This window comes from Thamnophis sirtalis, unplaced genomic scaffold, assembly GCF_051295495.1.
Source record: "Thamnophis sirtalis isolate CommonGarterSnake01/CBP01778 unplaced genomic scaffold, rThaSir2_p1.2 scaffold_6, whole genome shotgun sequence".
Classification (NCBI taxonomy): Eukaryota; Metazoa; Chordata; class Lepidosauria; order Squamata; family Natricidae; genus Thamnophis; species Thamnophis sirtalis.
The window spans coordinates 22,612,855-22,633,477 of NW_028261386.1; the positions used below are offsets into that span (position 1 = coordinate 22,612,855).

At 38.2% G+C, this 20,623-nt stretch overlaps 1 protein-coding gene and 1 long non-coding RNA gene across 4 annotated transcripts in view; one reads left to right on the forward strand and one right to left on the reverse strand.

Annotated features, from left to right (window-relative positions):
- Positions 1–10,705, reverse strand: part of DTNB (dystrobrevin beta) — a 133,368-nt gene extending 122,663 nt beyond the window's left edge. The window contains exon 1 of one of the 3 annotated variants that reach the window (XM_087717396.1): positions 10,615–10,705. The gene's annotated coding sequence lies outside the window, so the exon portion shown is untranslated. Of the gene's footprint in view, positions 1–10,535 lie in introns of all 3 variants that reach the window. The other 2 variants (XM_087717395.1, XM_087717398.1) reach the window with 2 other exon arrangements.
- A 3,786-nt stretch (positions 10,706–14,491) lies between these two features.
- Positions 14,492–18,774, forward strand: LOC148044900 (uncharacterized). The gene is made up of 3 exons (XR_015696892.1): positions 14,492–14,789; positions 18,133–18,325; positions 18,690–18,774. It is a non-coding gene; the product is annotated as an uncharacterized LOC148044900 (long non-coding RNA).
- The last annotated feature ends 1,849 nt before the right edge of the window (positions 18,775–20,623 follow it).

The window sequence follows — 20,623 nt, forward strand, 5'->3', positions numbered from 1 at the left end:
ATACAAGACAAACAGTGAGTAAACAAGATAGATAATAAAACACCAACTTGCATTCAACAGTCAACACTCGGGCGGGTAATTTAAAAGCTTATCCCCAGGCCTGCTGGGAGAGCCAGGTCTTAAGAGCCGTGCGGAAGGTCTGGATGGTGGTGAGGGTACGAATCTCAACGGGGAGATCGTTCCACAGGGTCGGAGCTGCAACAGAAAAGGCTCTCCTCCGTGTAGTCGCCAGTTGACATTGACTGGCAGATGGAATCCGGAGGAGGCCCAATCTGTGCGATCTAATCGGTCGAAGGGAGGTAATCGGCAGAAGGCGGTCTCTCAAGTACCCAGATCCACTACCATGGAGTGCTTTAAAGGTGGTAATCAATACCCTGAAGCGCACCCGGAGATCGACAGGTAGCCAGTGCAGCTCGCGGAGGATGGGTGTAATGTGGGCGAACCGCGGTGCGCCCACTATCACTCGCGCGGCTGCATTCTGGACTAACTGCAGTCGCCGGATGCACTTCAAGGGCAACCCCATGTAGAGCCCATTGCAGTATTCCAGCCTAGAGATCACAAGGGCTCAAGTGACTGTTGTGATTTGCTTAACAACCAGAGTATTTGCTTAACCATTGTGCTGATTCACTTAGTGAACCGATGCAAAAAGGTCATAAAATCAGGTGTGGTCATGAGGCGACCTACTTAAAAACTGGCACGACTTAGTTCTATAATTCTAGATTCAATTCAGGTTTTAAGTCAAGGACTACCGGTAATGTTAATGGTTCCCCACTGTGCCAGCCATTGATGCGGAAAACGACGAACCTGGTGACCTGAAATCACAAAATAGGCAAGCAAGGTATTATATGTTTGTCCATAACCCTGAGAAGGATGGAAAGAGAAGACAAGATTGACGAGCAGCAAGGTGGATGGGGTCAACTACAGTAGTAATGAATACATTGGATGACCTGAGGGACCAGAGACTTTCTGGAGAAAGTCTACTTAACCATTAAGACCCAACATCAACTTGAAGGCTCCTAAATAACCAATCAATCAAGTTTGCTTTGTAATAAACCTTTTCATGCATGCCTTAATTTAAAGAGTTCCTGGATTCAATTGTGCATATTAATTTCTTTGTAATTCTGAAGAATACATTTAGTTGTTAATATGGTCATGGTGTACTAAATCTGTTAGGGAAACATGAAAGTTTGTTCCCAGGAGATGTATGTATGTATGTATGTATGTATGTATGTATGTATGTATGTATGTATGTATGTATGTAAATGGGAAAACTGGTGGGGAGGGGTACACAATTTAAAAAGCCCTCCTGAATATTGTTTTTCAGAACCAGTAAAATTCTTAAAGAGTTCAACCCTTCAGAGACTAGGGCTTATATTGCCTTAAAAGTTATGGTTTAATTAAACAAGATTTGTTGAATAAGCTATATTTGGATTATTGCAAGGGATAAATCATGCTTTATAAGCACAAGAGTCACATCCACACATTATACTGACTCTAGGGCAAACAATCTGCTTTATGGTTTCATGAAATATATGAACACAAAAAGGCTGAAGATTATTTTGTATACTGAAGATTCAATAATATTGTTGAATGAGGAGAGACAAATATCACTGGCTGTCAGCACGCTACATGCTTCACCTCCAGTATTGTTCTTCCTATGAGATGCATAGCCCAAGATACACTGTATTCTTTACAAATTTCATGACTGTTGTTCCAAGAAAAGATTTTGCATTCCACTGAGAACTCTAAAACAGAAAAACCTGGTACTGGGTCAGGTTCATTTATTTTATAATAGTCTACTTCAGCACACTTTTTTTAATGAACAGTTGTGAGAGACACTAGATGCTAGAGGAATTCAGCACATGTTTTCTGCATTTTTTTATTACTGTTATGAAGATACGTAAATTGTCCTTTTTTAGCAAGCAGGAGCCTCTGCTTCCCAATTCCAAACAATAATTTTGGAATAATGATATCTGTTTATTATAAATACTGTAATGCTAAATATATGCAGAGTGCATATATCCTAATCTAATAACATATCCCAGCTTTTCCAATGCATGAAAAAAATTTGGATAAACTTGATATAGACATTTTAAAATAAGTACTGAACAGAATTTGCTGGAATAATTACAAATAATTTATAGTCTGGATCCCATCAAAAAATGATGAAGGGGGTGGGGTTAGTTTGTGTGCGGTGACCAACTAAGAGTAACAAAGGACCTAACTAAAGGTCTCCTTCACTTCTTAGGCATTGCAATTTGAACTGCCTTTCAACTGCAGTCACTATTATACTTAAATATGTTGCCTGAGTAATGTTAAAGAGGCATTTACTGAATAAAAATCATAATGATCCTTTTTAAATAATAAAAGTGATAGGTGATATCAGTTTATAGATACCTATAAACTATTATATAAGTACTACAAATTGATTATATATTTTACTTCCTTATACTTGCTTCCAAGCTTATTCTAATCAATATAAGAAGCAATCATCTTTGATTGTCTAGTACCATATTATTTTATATCCATCTGGCCCTGAAGCCTTGTTTTCATTTTCTTTAGATTCTATCAAGAGTATTAGCATTGGCTAAAAATACTCTTCTTTACTCTTGGGAAAACCTCACATTTGTAAATTATGAACCAAGCAGTTTATTGTTTCCTACCCTTGAGATAGTAAGCCATTATTGTGCAGTTTAGATTTAAAATAAAATGTCTGAAAAAAAATGAACTACGGGTCTTTGTGTCTTTTAAAATATCCCTTAGGGTTCCTAACTTGCAATGATCTATTTTTCATTTAGACTAACAGGCTAGTAATTCTTTTGATGTCTTTCTCTCTCGATTCCTAATAGGGTTATAGTGCAAGTGAGAAAAAAATGAATCAGCTTTGCAGGCAAAATGTTGACGTGATATTGAAGTTGTTGCCAAACTGAAAGCTACGGTTGCATAATGATAGTCAACTGCCCTTTTAAATTATAGTTCAATATTTTGTATTTGCCAACTCTGCTAGAAAAAGTACATGAGATTACAGGTAGTCCTCAACTTACAACCACAACTGAGTCCAAAATTTTTGTTGTTAAGTGAGACATTTGTTAAGTGAGTTTTGCCCAATTTTATGACTTTTCTTGGCACAGTTGTTAATTGCAACAATCATTGCAAGTTTTTAGGTTAGTAACACATGTTTTAAATGAAACTGGCTTCGCCATTGATTTTGCTTGTCAGGTTTGCAGAAGATGATCACATCATCCTGGGACACTGCAACCATCATGAATATGAATCGGTTGCCAAGCATCTGAATATTGATCACATGACCATCGGGATATTTTAATGGTTGTAAGTGTAAAAAACGATCATAAACCACTTTTTTCGGTGCAATCGTAGCTTCGAATGGTCACTAAACAAAGTTTTGAGGACTACATGTATTTCTCCTTAAATGTACATTTCCACAAATCCCTAAAGAAGCATTTTTACTGATTTTAGAAATCGATATTCATGAATTTCTATTCCTATCATTTACATAAAATGGAACTCCATAGCAATAAGCTTCAATTTATTTAAGAAATTTGCTAGTACTTGAGAGCCACAATCAGTAATAGGTTATGTTACAAGAAGGCATGCTTTATTCCATTTAGGGTGAGATTGCACTTGATTGTCATGGTCACACTGGACGAGTCCAAGCAGTTATCTAGATAAAGTTTTCAGAAGTAGTTTGCCATTTCCTTCTTCCTACAGCTGAGATTAACTGACCCAGGGTTACCCAGTTGGATTTCATGCCTAAGGTTGGACTAAATTTCCTGCCTAGGCAGGGGGTTGGACTAGAAGATCTTCAAGGCACCTTACCAACTCTGCTATGCTATGCTATGTTATTCTAAATCTCAAATTTCCACATTATGTTGGAGATCAACCATCCCAGACCTGAGGAGGACTCAAGCAGGGAATTAGTCTGGTTGTGTAAACACAAAAGAGCAAGGTCTCACCCCTGCCCTCCTTTCCATGCCTGTGAGCCTAATCTAGTCTTTCCCAGGCAAAAGCTGCCAATCTGGGGAGATTCCTGTGGAATAGGCACAAAACAATAAAGTAGCAAATTTGAACTGTACATGTATGGATCTAGTTGTTTCTGCCTGTGTCACACTCTCAGTCCACTATCTTAATCACTAGACTAAACTGGCTCTCTTAGATTATTAGATTACTATTTATTATGATTATTAAAGTATAGTACATTAAAGTTATATTAGGTTATTAAAGTAATATTAGTTAATAATTAATATGGAAGCTGACATGATGCACCACTGATGAAAATTATAGACATGTTTCATCCATTTCTCTTCAGGACCAACAGTGAAATAACAACACAGTAACAAGACAGGCTGTATTTCTGATTAATGAGATCAATAAAATTACATATTTACTCTGCATTCAACTTCTTTATTACCTACTTTCTGGAGTATTTGTGAGCTTGATGTACACTGGCAAAACTTTGTACAAACAGCCTTCAGTAAACAAGGCTTACTCATAGTAGATTAAAGCTTCACTGATTTTTAAGAATTCATGACTCTTGTATCTCCTCAACAGTTAGAATGCAGTGGATGAGACATATTGCTCCCATATCTAATTTGGAGGATTCTTAACAATAACTGGCTAGCCACTATAGAAAAAAGGGCACTGCACTAGATAAACACTGCTTCAGTTATTTTTATGATTGAGTTGTGATGCTCAGAGTAGGTGCTGCAAATTTAAATCAGGAGTAGTAGTTAGTTCTTTGCTTTTCTTTCTTGTTTTCTTCCAAACAAATTTGGCTGCCACTGCAATAAATTGAATGACTACTTCTGCAGTAAATTGCAGAAAGTATACACGGAATATCTAACATTTCTGCATGATGTCAGAACCTAAGCAATTAGTTTTCATTCCACATTTCATATGTTTAAGACTCTGAATCTAAATTAGGCTAATTACAGCTTCTCCAAGAGTCCCATTCATCTACAACTTCAGATCTCAGTGGCTCTTATTCTCTGTGAGAATTTGTGGTAAGCAGACACTGCTGAACCAAAACTCATATAGGCATTGGCTATAACCTGCAATGAGGAAAAGCTGATGAAGTAGGCATTGGGACATCACAAGGCAAACTCTGCCCAATATTATTTGCATTGTGGAATTAGGCACAAATAAAAACTCTGGGGTTTGCACCATGACATTATGATGCGTGTTTTGTCACTTACCCATCTTGCTCCCAATGGATGCTTATGTTTCTAGCAAGCACAAGCTCAATCATATCAAAGTCAAATCAATAGTAAAGGATGTAAAATTTAGTAAATCTTGGAAAGTCACATTTCCTACTCTTTTATAAGCCTTCTTGGTTGTGAGTGCGTGTTGGATTTAAAAGTATAAAACATAGGACAAAGTAAACAGTGATATATTCAAGTGTCTAAAATTGTGATTCTTGTGCTCAGCAAATGAAAGCAGTGGGAATTTGTAGGGGTCCGAAGATATGCTGCAAACAAATAACTTAAAGTTCTTTCCTATGGGTTGCTATTGCGTGGGAGACAGCCATGGGCAATTCTACTCTTGACCTTTCAACATAAAAGGCACCATTCTTCCCACTCTTTGTAATCCAAACCATTCTACAGCTCCAAGCAATATTTCTCATTTGACTTACTGAACTTATCCTCCATAGAATTAAAACATTTCTTTAGAAGTGGGTGTCCTGTCTTAGATATCCACACCTGTCCCACTTCTACAGTAGTTGCAGTCAGTATCCTTTTTAGAAGCTTCAGTGCTTCTAAAGTTTATATTGCAAAACAGGAGAGTCAGCATACTAAGTAGAATACCAAAGCCGTTAAGAGTTACCAGTTCCAACATTGTTTCTGAACTCAAAGGGTAGAAAGTGCCATACATTTCCTCAAGATTATTAAAAAAACACCACAATCCTGTGTGTGTGGTGTGTGTGTGTGTGTGTGTGTGTTTAAAAAAAACAGCCTCTCTGTATGTAACTATCAACTGTGCTTGAAATAAGGACGCAGGCAACTCAGTCAGTCACTTCAGGATAATTTTTTATTCTCTGAAGTAGGAAAGCAGTTAATTCATGGGTGTTTAATGTTTTGCTTGCCTGGGCCATAAAGAGGAATTGTCTTGGGCTGAATATGAATATATAATATAATTAATGCATATAAATAACAAACTTCTACAGTATGTATTGTACTATATTGCACTGCATTATATTGGGTGGGCCCATGGCTCCCAGGCTGCACAGGAATGTGTTTGAATCTAATGTCAGTCAAATTTGGAACCACATTTACTATTTTATTTAATAACTGTATTTAATATTCTATACTATATATGCTCTTATGCATGTCTGCAGCGATGTAAAAAATAATTAAAACAAAATAATTTTAACAATGAAAAAATTAACAGAACATACACACACACACACACACACACACACAGACACACACACACACAATATTCAACTTTTTCCAATATCCCACCCTTTCATCTGTGTTCTAAATAACTTTTAGAATGGTTCATCATTTTTCAAGGACATGAACAAAGGCAACCAAAAGTTCACAAGATGTATTTCAATACAACTTCCAACACCATCTTTCAAATAATTTCCCCTAATTAGTATAGATATGGACACATTTTTTAAAAACAGTCAAATAAAAAAGACATGTAAAGATATAAAAGATTTCAATTTCAATAATAAGTTCAAACTTCCAAGAGTCTGATCAATACTACCTTAAAAGCAAGTCTTGCCTATCACTGACAGGAGATGCATGCTCATTCTCATACCATGTAATTTACAAACACATTATCTGTGCCTTTTTGGACTATTGTACTACAATTTCTCCTCTACATTACAAAATTACCTGTATCTGTGAAATAATAAATTTGTAGTAAGGTGAACATTTAAGAAAAACCGAATAGATTATTCAGAACTAATGAAAAACAAGGACTATTTCAAAGATTACACATTCCTATTAAAGATTGTTGTTTTGTATATAAAATAAAACATTTCACACAAATATCCCTATGAATCACAGTTATCTGTGTATGCGTGTGTGTGTATATATAAATATAGGTTACAGGCATTTCTTAAAACTTTCTAGCAAATAGTAAATAACACGTTATGTAAAAGGAAGATGTGTCAGGACACAAGTGCATAAAAGTGGGATTTGCATCGTGATGTTACTATGCAGATCTAATTTTGGTTTGCCGTGGATGCCTGTGCTAGAAAGACCCATGCTAAAACTCCCACTCATTCACAAAGTTTGTTGTTTTCATGACTTTGAGGCAGTCAGTCTCTTTAGATCAATCTATCTTTTAGGCTTATATGATGTTGATATTTTATGATGTTGATATCCCCTTCTGTAAGCTGCCTTGCGCTTTCACAAAAAGGGGGAAATAAACATGCAAAAGAGATATTAATACAAACAAAAATAACAATAAAACATCCCAAAACAGCTCTGAACATAGGTAAAACAAAGGTCATTTTTCTAACCAAGAAAATGATCCTCAAGTAAGTAGTTATTCAGAATTATAACCTCTACATCCGTGATGGCAAACCTAGCGCACATGTGCCAGAGGTGGGTACGCAGAGCCCGCTCTGCCATCACCAGCTGCTCTTCTGGCACACACATATGCACTGGTCAGTTGGTCTTCGTGTGTGCTGGAGCGTTGGAAACCCAAAGACCAGTTGGCCGGCACTCACATGCACACTGTCCAGCTGGTTTCGGGTTTCTGATGTAGGCACACATGCACCTGTGCACGCACATGTGTGCGTTCCGGTTTGGTCACTCGGTGTTGAAAAGGTTTGCTATCACTGCTCTACATGCACTGCATTAGATAAATGCATTGAACACCTAAGTAGAACCTTAACCAGTAAAATTCTAGAAATCTTATGCCATTTTAGGTTTTTGACTCAACACTACCAGCCTTCTACTCCCACTTATCATACAGGGCAGCAATCAAAATGTTTTTTGACCAAAAGTCTTTGATTCTATATATATCATTAAGCCATCACTTTCTTTGTTCCATTCCCTTTAAAAAAAAATAAACATCTTCTTGTCCATCCTTCCTAGCATAACTCTTAGGAGTTTCCTAAAGTCCTCCCACTCTTGCTCTTTTCTGGCCTTCACCTTAGTTCCCCTTCAATTCCTCTCTTTCAGTCCACTGCTGACTTCACATCTTTTCTTTATTCTCCTTGTTATCAGATCTCCTTGTTTTAATGTCTCAGAGTCTCACCTCAATCAACTGGTCTTTCCTTGTCCAGAGATAATAAGTCTTTTCTTTTTTTAAAAAAAAGTCTTGGCTATAAACAATCCTGCCCTCAGAGCAATTCAATATTCCAGACAATTGCAGCATATGTATTAAAAGCATCAATAGCACAACACGCAATACATTGTGTAATCTGTAAGTCCTTCAGATAGCTTTAATAACTGCTTAGTTCAGTGAATCTAGATCCTATTTTTCACAATTAAGAAGTGGTAAAATCAGTTCTCATCTTTCGATTCTATTTCTTAAATTTTCTTATCAATATTTCGGTTTTAGAGCAATTCGAATATTATATAGCTATCTTACAATTAGGTTTTTAAATTATTTAAAAATTGAAAATAGCACAACACATTCAAATATATATACTCAAATAAGAACTAAATTCATTAACCCAAAACAAAGTGTTGATAGTAAGAACCATTTAAAATAAGAAATAATAAGAAAACTGGGCACATGCAATATTGCATGTGGCCATTTCTATTTTGTAGCTACTATATTAGCAAAATGGTGATCTTAACTGTTCTTGCCAACTTCATTGGTCTATTTAACAGATATATGAGCAAGATCTTCATTGTGGCCTTTAGTCCTAGGGCCCTAGGCCATTTAGTATATGTATAAGCAGTGTTTCAAATAATTGTCATTTCAAGTTATGCTTTTCAAGGCCATGCTCCAATTACAAAAAGATGAAAATAAAAACTCCCTTATTTACAGGTACTGTCCACTTTATTCCTAAATGGAAAACTTTTCCTAAAGGCAAAAGTAATAAGCCATGTATTGTGCTGTCCATCAGCAACTGGTGCTGATTTACCCAAGTAATAACCAAGGAGTATGGCTCAGGCACAATTTTGCCCTATAGTTGACTTCCATTTTGCAGCTCAAACTGGAGTTCCTGCCAACACCAACCAAAAAATAATCATGCAAGATGGATGTCTTTTAGATAATATAATCCCCAGCAGAGCTTCTTCATGTGATAAATTCCCTCTCAGCAAAAGTATGATGATCAGCCTTCTTTTTTCCTCACAGACCAGGCCATGGCATTTTGGCGGTGCCAAATGAAACCCAGGCATTTTAATATCTTATGCACTTGCCTTGCGCCTCTTGAGATTCGTTGTTTTTCCAATAGCCATCTAATTAAAAGTTATTTTATTAGTTACCTTGTAATAAAGAAACATCTTGCCTTTCTTGGATTGTTACACCAGAGAATGAACAGGAGAGATGTACTGTTTACATTATTTCTGTTTCAATCTAGTAATTATCCCTCAGGGCTTAGGAATAATAAAAAGCAGCATTAGAGACATTTTTAGTTTGACAAGTTTTAACTGTCATGTACAGGCTAAGCTACACATTGCTGGATGTTAAATTATGGGATGGTTTCTTTTGTTCTAATTGTGTGTGTTCTGTGAAACACACTCCTGTGCTTTTTAACCATGATTTATCATTTCACAAGTTAGATAAGCCCATCATAATATGCTTTAATCAGTAAACCACTATTAAAGAAATCACAACTTAACAAAATGTGTTAACCCAGACAGGCCTATAATCTCAACAGTACAATTCCATAGAAGATTCCCTCTCCCATTTGGACATTACAATTACCATAGGTATGGCCAAGAGAGGCCAAACATGTCTCTAGCAGATTTAAAAATGATGTGAAATTGGTCCCAAAAAGTTATTGAATGAAAGCAGGGCTTAAAATGGACTAGATGACCTACAAGATCCCTTCCAACTCTTGTTATTTCTGTTAAAACGCAGAGCTCCACTACACGGATTTTTAAAGAAGTGCTAATGGTCACTTGACGATGGACCTCAAAAGGCTGTTGTAAGCTTGAATAAGATCACGAGCGTCAAAATATACAGCACATATACGGAATCCACATATATTCTTGCGTTCAGAAGTTGATTTCTCCAGGAGAAAGGAACTCCAGCCCAAGAAATTATTCCGGTCCTTTTCTTTTGCAGACCGGGTTGGAGAGCTGCTGCTGCTGCTGCTGCTGCTGCAGCGAGAATACCTGCACTGTGGCCAAACTGAGCATATGCGCGCCCATAGAGCATGGCTTGGCCCCCGCAAACATACGCGGGGTTGGCGCTGCAGGCGACCACCCGCTCCAGGGAATTCGCTAAAGCCACCCAGGGGCGCAAGACCCCCCATCCAGCCCTCTCCTTTCAGATCGAGCTTCGGGGGATCCCCTGCGAAGAGGCGAATAAACCGGCCCTTTCCCTCCCCGGCCGGATCTCCCCGGGACCCTCCCGCGCCGATCCCGGGCACTTACTTTTCCACCGGGCCCTCTTCTCCGCGGGAGGGCGGAGGGAACGGCTGACCGAGCCAACCAACCAACCTATCCTGCCTACCTTCCTCCGCCTCCGCGCGCGCGCCTCAACCCCGCCGCTGTTCTCCGTCCCCACAGGCGCTCCGCTCGCAGCCGCCGACAATCCAAGCCAACCCAGTTCAGCTCTCGATGCGGAGGACCTGCCTCTTTTCAACCTGTCCAATCCCGACACCGATTGCCATAGGGAGGGGAATGACAAAAGGGGAGGGTAAGTGAGCAACCAACCCGAGGGAACATCTCAGCCTTCTGGAACTTAGCCAAGAGTTTCACCAATAAGAAAAAAAGAGAAGCAGCCGCAAAAGTCCCGCCCTCCAAGCATTGACCACTTGATAGCTAAGCCAATCCGAAGCCAGAGAAGGAAAACGTGTCAATCCTCCCCCCTTTCAGCCGCACAATGTCCCACGGGCAGGAATTGGCGCATGCGTACGTGTATCTACCCAATAGCCTATTTTATTCCAGCGCGCATCACGATTTCTCAGTCTCGCGCGTCAACAATTGCTCGTGCGCTACCCGGTCCTCTTTTTTTTTCCGCCCGGGCGTACGCAATCTCCGTGCGTTGCTATGGTGATGAGGAAGCTTGCGCCTGCGGCCTTCTGAGCTTCATCTCTCGTCCGAGTGGCTTATTTTTTTTAGTCCTCTCCTGAAATTAGTCCTCATTTTCCTGCTTGGAGATATACATCTTTCTTCTATCAAAATAAACGCCGCAGTGTTGAGACGGCTTTATCTCTGTTGCCATATATGACTAATTCCCTGCAAATAACAAAGCTATTCGGAGTCCAGAGAGATGAGTGATAAAGTCCAGAAGTCAAGGTCTCTAATGTGTGTCGCATCCTGATTTTGTGTCCTCAATAAATGTGAATAATAAACTTCAGTAATCCCTTTGTTCAAATGTCAGTTGAAATCTTATCTCGCCCACCCCTCTTTATAATTAGGAAGTTGCAGAAGCCATTTGTATTTATTTGTATTTTTGTATTTTATTGGTCTTGTATGCCGCCCACTCCCAAAGGACTCCGGGCGGTTTACAATAAACAAGGGAAGGGGATAAATAGACAGTAGACAAACAACAATTTAAAATACACAACATTCATAGTTACCGTGGGGCTGGCTATTTCAACAGCCCCACAGCCTGCCGGAGCAGCCACATCTTAGTGGCTATGCGGGAGGCCGGAAGGGTAGTAAGGGTCCGGATCTCCACGGGGAGCTCGTTCCAGAGGGCTGGAGCTGCAACAGAGAAGGCTCTCCCCCGGGGAGTCGCCAACCGACATTGGGTTCCGGAGGAGGCCTAGTCTGTGCGATCTGATCAGTCTATGGGAGGTAATTGGCAGGAGGCGGTCTCTCAGGTACCCAGGTCCGATGCCATGTAGGGCTTTATAAGTAACGACTAGCACCTTGAAGCGAGTCCGGAGTCTGGTTTCACTACTGTGTTTCCCAGAAAATAAGACAGAGTCTTACTTTCTTTCGACCTCCCCGAAATAAGCGCTTGGCCTTATTTTCAGGGAGGTCTTATTATTTTTGAGGTGCAGGAGGCGGTGAGCGTGGTCACCTCATGGCTGCTGCTGTGTTGCAATATTTTCAGGGGAGGGCTTATTTTAGTGCATGCGCTCAAAAGCCCGATTGGGCTTATTATCCGGGGAAGTCTTATTTTCGGGGAAACAGGGTACTGAACTGAAATCTTGTCATTTCCAGGTATGATTAAGAAGCCAGCTGACATCCTGGAGAACAGGTGTCAGGACTTGTGTTTAAGCACATTCTGGGCTAAGTTGTGCATTTTAGACAAATGGAGTTCAACATGTTAGTTGTTTGCATGCAGCAAATGCAAGTTTGCATTTCTATTGAAATATTTGCATTATTATGCTTTTATTAATTTAAGGATTCATTTGTCCAGAAAGCATTAGAGTTGAACAACTAAGGGAATATTCTAAATTAATATCAGAAGGCCACAGTCTAATGGTTTTGGTATGACTTTATTCATAGAATTACAGAGCTGGAAAAGATCATTTTGACCTTTTGGTTATTTTGCAGTAACCCAAGTTATTCCTGGCAGACAGTAATCTAGCCTTCACTTGAAGACATGGACTGAAGATGAGATTACCATCCCTGGTTCTATTGTTGGTTTAATGTAAGCATTTTCTAGCATTCAGTTCAAAAACCTAGACACCTGCCAACCCACATGGTTTCTGTCCATGTGGTTTTCTTGGTAAATATACAGCACTATTCATATTCTTTTTGAGGTGTAGTAACCATAACTGCATTCAATATTCTAGATGCAGTTGCACAATTAATATTTATAAGGACATCATGAAATTAACATCTCTTCTTTTTCTACTTTCAATACTGTTTCTTATTCGTTCTAACATGCTGTCCACTTTTTTTTTTTACAGTAAATTCCTTTGGAGATCTTTTTTATGTCCAGGAATAATTTGCTGTCATCAGCAAACCTGATATTTTTGAACATTGATGTTGGAGAAGACTCCCAAGATTACCAGGGGCAGCCAAAGAAACATACAAATGGATCATTGATCAAATCAACCTACAATTCTAATTCAAGGCATAAATGACCAGGCAAATAATGGATACATTTTGTGAAGACCTAGCTTTCTGGAGAAGATTCAGATGCTGAGAAAGATGAAAGGAAAGAGTTAATACCAGCAGTCAGATGGATGGATCAATTGCAGTGGCTGTGGGTACACCAATGGAATATCTGAAGGAGCAGAACATCATAGCGCATCAGAACATCAGGGCACAGCAACACAAGGAAACAACAATGACTTAATAGCCATTCATCAACACCCTAATTAGCAACTAAAAGCTAGACGTAACCAGACACCATATAGAAAAAGTATGGGAACAGTCCAGTGTATATACTCTAGAGTGAGAGAGAGAAGTTTCCTGACAATGGGCTCCAGCATGAGCCCAAAAGCTTGGAAGCTCTGGTCCCAGTGACTGACTCATATTGAATCCTGCAACATTATCCTGGGACATGTATATATGCCTTCATCCACAAATATCAGTTTGGCCCCTAGGAGAATAGAAGTACTGATATAAGTATTGTTTGATCCAACATAAGTATCCTTTTACTTTTAAAGTATTGTTGAAAGCATCTTCTTGTGCTGAAGCATTAGATTCATTATAATGTATGTTACTATGCTTGATTATAGGGCTGAAAAATCCATTCCATGATACCTATTTTTAGATGCACTATTTATATTTTACATTGAAAACTCTGTGATAGAAAGTTGGGACATATATCATAAATATAAATATCGGGAGAGGACTATGGAGAGAGAAAAGTGATAAATGTAGAGAAGAGGTCAGGCAAGAAGAGAGGTTTATCACTGTGGCCTTATATATATTTATTATGGCCATTTAGTACTGTATAACTGAAATCCCAATTGACAAAATGAAAAATGAAAAAGAGTCAATAAAAGCAGTTTTGAGAGGGAGGAAAAATTAGACTAATCAAGACAAAGTTATAAAGAGGATAAGAAAGCGTCATTAACTATGACAGGAAGATAAGATTGTTGATCTATTGCAAGAACTTAATGGTTTACAGCAAAAAAAGTCTCAATGGTTGTAAGCTATAATCACAAGCAGCAGGATGATAAAGCAACATAGGAAGTAAGCAATATATAGAACTCCCTGCAGACAATTTCACCAATCAGTGAGGCAAAGGCAACAGCTAGCAAAATTTCAGAAAGTCTCACAAGAGCTGTTTTGTTTCTCTTTTGCTGCACTTAATTTAATGGGGAAACTGGAAATAGAATATTAATAAAGGCAACTACACCTAGAAAATCCAGGGTTTGCAGGCTGTGTTGGAGGGAAAGAAAAGCAGACTGGAAGCCAGCTTTTGTGAATGTATACAGTGCAATCTCAGGTTTGGTTTAATTTCAAAATCAGATGCACCTGAATAACAAACTTTACTTAAAATTCACATACACATCTTAACAAGCACATCTGGACTATTTTGTACACTTCCTGGCAATTATTTTATTGAGAAAAAAAATATTTCCCTTTAAATTGGTGAACTGGACAATCAAATGTACAGTTGATGGTATATTTCCTTTCAACATCTCCAAATGTTTGCCAAGCAACAGATAAAGCTGTCAACGATAAACCAGTTCTAGGTACCTTGCCAAAATTATTACTAAGCCTCCTGCTGTAAACTTTGGATAGCTCCTGGATCTATTCAGATTAATAGTGAGTGAAGTAAATGCATTAAGTTGGATTTTTACTTCTAGTGATGGTATCAACAAATGTTGTCATTTTCTACCTGTCTCTAATAATAATTCTTCCAACGGCATTCTGAGAATTCATTTGATCCCTTCCATCCACATGGGATGGAAGGTGTGATCCTACCAGTTTAACAACCCATTTGGTGATCGCGCACTTTGTCTGTGTGCACAGTTTTGAGAAAAAATACCTTCCTCATTACTGCTGGGGAAGAAAACAGCTGAGAAGATATAGGTGAGTTAAATGCAGGGGCAGGCAGGTGGGCCCTCTTCATCAAACTGGTTTGCTGAGAGTCAGGCTACCAGTTCACCTGAACTGGTCTGAACCGGTAGAATCCCACCCCCGATTATGCCATTATAATTTTTCTACAATTTCATTCATTTTTACCAAGCATAATTATTGTCTATTAACCATTCATATAACATGCCCCAAATACAGAAGTTTTACCTTGCTAATTATAATTCCAAAGGAACAATCAACCTTTATTTGATAACAACATGACCTTGTCTAAATTTATAAACTGTCATTCAGTTAGAATTACTTAAGACATGCTAAAATATGGATGTATGAGTACTGTTTATGGATATGCTGTGCAACTTGTTTATGTATGAAGGTATCTGTGCCTGACTATTTGAAGAATGCTGTTCTGTTTCTCTTCTGCAGACAAAAAGGTAGCAAGAGAGAATGTGAAAATAATAAGGGGAATAGTTTATTAAATGTTTCTAACAAGGTATTTGGCAGAATACTGATGGAAAGGGTTGAGTGGTGACAAACAGCAATACAGTATTTGAAAAAGTAGTGGTGGGTTCCTACTGGTTCAGACCGGTTTGGCCGAATCGGTAGTGGTATGGCGGCAGCGACCTAGGCCTCCCACCCCCTGAACCGGTTCCCATCTCTTCTGCCATCGCCGGCATGTTTCTGCGCACACGCAGAAAAGTTTTCAGTCAACTGCATATGCGCAGCAATGTGTGGCAGGTGCGCGTGTGAGCAAAATGCCCTCTCAGCGAACCGGTACTAACCCAGTTAGGAACCCATCACTGGTTCATACAACTGGGATTTTGTATGTAGTGGTGGTAAGAAGCCTCTCTGAATTTCTAAAAAGCACTAGATGCACATCAGTAAAGTGGGAAGTTCAGCAAACTGAAATTCATACCCAACACAAAGAAGATGTGTTACAAATCTATAGTAGAACGCTTTCTATTGTTTCTGTCCTATATTGTATTCTCTTATTATTTCTATATTACCCTACTAATTACCATTACTATAACAATTCTTATACTATTCAATTACTGTTACACTATTTCCTCTGGGCTATATACTCTGCAGTATAACTATTCTACAGTTGCGACATTTCCTCATCACTATTACTATACTGCACGCTATAGAATTACTAACAGTGTTTTCTTCTTAGACATCATATTCTGCCTTTTTCCTTAATTCTTCTCTCTCTGGGATTTCTTCTGGTTTTTTCCCCTCTGTCAATGGCCAGCATATAGAGTACGTGAACCTTTCCATGGTGCTTTTATACTTCTTTTTCCTCTGGATCATCCATTATCTTTGGATGAAAACTACCTTCTTTTTAATTGGCTGCATTTTTCTTTTTGCTGGTATCTGCAGACTTTCCAAAATGTTCATCTTCTCCCATACTTGCTTCAAGGTTGCATCTTTTTTTTTAATAATCTCTGCCATGCTGTTGAAAAGGTTCAAATGGGAGGGGTGGAAGGCAGCAGTTACCTGCATTTTTTCCAAGCAGCCTGCTCTTCCACCTAGAGACTACCATTAAATATACTCTACTGAAATGTACCTAATTCTTGCTTTTTGATTTTGTCCAGTTGCATGGGAGTTGACACATGGCTTTTGGGAGTTCTTCCTACAATGACATCTTTACCACCTTTCTTTTCTTCTGTGCATCAAAGTAAAGTGTGTATTGATGTACCTGCTCTCTCTTCATGTTGTGTCTGTGTATATTCATGTTGCATGCATGCACTGGGAAACACTGAGTAAGGACATTCGCAGTGGGAATTGAGTCCCCCACCTTTCATAACCTCCAGTCCTTCGGGATTGGGCGGCCTATAAATTTAATAAATAATAGTAATAGTTTGATACAGCACATTTTCAATCTCAGCTTCTCCCCTCTATACCTCATTCAGTCCCTTTTAGTTTTTGAGTAATTGTGCTAATGTACAGACAATGAGTCCTGACCCACTTTATCTAATTCCTTTCCAGCCTTCCATATAGTTCAAAAGAATAAAGAGGATCAAGGAAAAAGTTCAGTTCTTTTTTCCCCCCTTAACATAAATGTTGGCAAAACAAGAAGAAAAGATATTTTTGAAATATCTTTTTTATTAGCAGAATGGCAGTAGAGTGTTTGGGGAAATGCTAGTATTTTCTTTCTGATAAAGTACAGTGGTACCTCAGTACTCATTAACTGGCTCGAGGAGGCACAAAAAGTACCTAAAACGGCAAGTACCAAACAAATTTTTCCCATAAGGAATAATGTAAATAAATGTAATGCGTTCCCAAACCAGACAATGCACATTTTAAGGCAATATGTAGAAAGATAGGGTTGTGTATCATTACTTTACATGAGAAATAAAGATTGTTAGATTAAATTGGAGGTTAGAGATTCTAATTTCAAAGGGAGGCTAAGTTTCAAAGTCAACTTGTTCATTTCAATGGATAATTATTGCCAAGAAAGGAACAAGGAATGTGCAACCCTCAAGTCATCTCCCTGAAAACGTTCATGTTAACAATCATGGTACATTTCAGTAGTAGCTCCATGAAACTTGGGTTGAAATGGCTCTCTTCCTCTAAGCTGGAGAGACTGCTGAGAATTACATCAAGAAACCAAGTCTTAGTTACTTATACGATTCTATACAGTGCACTCCTTTTCTGGAAGCTCTGAGCAACTTACAATATTATAAAAAATGCAATTGCAATCAATCATTTTGAGATGTCATCATGAGAGTAGAATGCTTTTACTGGTCCCCAGTTGCCTTCTGAACAGCCATATTTTTATGGCATTCCCCTTGTTGGATGAGCAGATTCAGTTCAAGGTTGGTGGTCACTGAACAATTTAGGCTCTGACACATTTCAAGCATTAGGTTATAGGTTATAACCAATTCCAAAAGCTAATTGGAAACCATGTAGTTCTGGTAATGGTGGTGTTATATGAACAAACTTTGACATCCCATTATTACTTAGACTGATACATGAAGCTTCTGAATGATCTTCAATTTAGAACATGTTGTAATAATACAGCTGCAAGGTGACAAAGACATTGAGAGACTGTGCTTTACTCTTTTGGCAGTTATGCTGCAGGATTCTACAAGGCACCATTTTCTCCCTCACGTATTAAAAAAAATGGATATTATACCCATTTGTTATATTTGAGCCAGATGTGGTTGTGCACAGCTGAGACTTATATGCTGATACAATGGTGGGCTGCATGATGGCAAACATAGTAAAGATGAATCCTTCTAAGACTGAAGTCTTGTGGATAGGTGAGTCATACCTGATCTGGAAAAGAAAGTGTAGTGGTGCAGAGGTTAGAAAATCTCTTGAAGCAAACTTTGGACTAGCATGGCAGCTACGATTTGTTTTGAATAGAGATAGTCTTGCTTTAGCACCCCATGCATTCATAACGTCAAGATTAGATTATTGTAAAATGAACCAATGGTGGCTCCCTTTAATAATTATCCAGAAATTGTAGCCAGCAAAAAGATTATGGTTAAGTTACTTAGCACATTCTAAGCATTCTCCAAACTTATCTATTACTGATGCTATCATCAATCCAAGAAAAATTCAGTCAATTTTGAAGCTTTCTGGTGTAACTTTGATTATATTTCTTAAACTTCATCTTCACAGGGTCATTTAAGATTCTGAGTTCCTTCCATCTATTCTGCAAGGTGCAAAACAGAAATGGGAAAAAGGGAGCATATTGGAAAAAATTGTGATGTTGCCATGATTGACAGAATTCACCATTACTTTAGCAAAAGTTGAAATCTACAACGAAACCAGTTCAAAGAATTTTAATATCCATCTGTTTACAATAAATTGTAAAATAAAAGAATATATGAAGTACATACAGTATATTTACATACCTATATTTATTTCAAATACTTAAAATTTTTAAGTAAAATATTTTTCTATATCATTTGTGAAAAAATATGACTTTTTAAATGGTCTCAACCTGACTCTCTATATTCTCAATTCCAATTTAAGTTTTTTTTTTTAAAGGCAACAATTAAAGTTTAGTACACTCTAAGGTATCTTTACTCACTTCTTGGCTTATAAAAATGAAACCGTTCCTGGGAAACCTTGTTTTTTAACAGTTCTTCAATTTTTATTGCAACCTGGGGTGCTTACCAGGTCCCCTAATGGGGAGAAGACGTTCAAAATTGCATACATACGCATACGTACACCAATTTCACAAATCTTTTATCATTCTTGAAATAGAGGTATTAAAATATATATTAATTAAAATATATTAATTATAAGCTCTTAAAATTGTTTTTCAATCATATCAAATGTATTGCATGGGGTGGGGGGAGAAGAAAGAAGGAAAAAAAAATATTCTCCCTGCCAAAATCTCTTAATTTACCTAAATCAATGGGCGTGTTGTTTCATTCCTGCAGGATACAATGTGGAAGTCAGAGAAGTGTCTCTCAGTCATTCTCACAGAAAGACATAGTGCCTTTTACCTTGGCAAACAATCTATGTCTCTCTTACACATACACACAAAGAAACAAACATACATCACTTTAGCTTAAACACTAAAAATGAACCTCGACAGATGAAGGTATTTCATAGCCATGTCTCCTGCAACTCATGTGTACTGCCAATCTTAGCCCTCCCGGGTACCATGCCTCAAGGGTGAGATCAGCATGGACTGTGAAATTTGGGTACCAGATAATTTGCACAGTAATGGAGCCTGCCTTCACTGCGGAAAACATTGTCCCACCTTCTATTTTTCACATTGGTGAAAAAGCACTGAAACCACAATCAAGACAGACTAAATGCTTCAATTTCATTCTTTACAATCTTACAAAAGATTTCAGCTCCACCAGGCTCAAAATAAACACACATCATTGGCCTGTTAAAGTAATACTGCAAGCAAGCAAAATGGCCTACTGAGGGAATATGAAAAATGGTCCTATGGTTTGTACCCAAAAGTACAACTGACAAAAAACACAAACTGCCTGGGCATTTTTCATGGCTTCTAAAAGCTGCAGTACCTGACATCAGAAGATAGAGATGAATAATGTACGTTGTGTTACACAGGCACATGGCTTTCTTTTCTGAAATGAAGCTGTACACATCAATGTTTGCCAGGGTATTAATTTGGGGTGACTGTATGTTGAGTGACAGCTGATTCACTCCCACAATTTCAGCATGAGCCTATCATTAAATCATCTTAATTCAATAAAATAAGATGTCTCTGTGTTTTAGGATTTATAATCTGAGGATGAGATAAAAGAACTAGTAACATAGTCAAAAGCCACTTGTAGTGCAATTTAATGGGCCAGCTAGAGAGCATGGCCTGCTAAGCTTATAATAATCACCCACTCAGAAATCCCACCTCAACTTCTTTCAAAACCAAGGATGTTCCCACCTATTTTAATCTTGCGTGTATTAGTAGCCAAGTTCCATCCTTTCAACTGTTAGAAGTGTTGTTCATATTCCTTGCATTTCACCCAAGCACTCTTTCAAAAAAGCACACTTCAGTGCAAATTTGCTTTGCATGAGCTTTCTGTTGACAGAAAGTGCTCAGTTTGGCTTCCTACTTGAACTTCCACGAG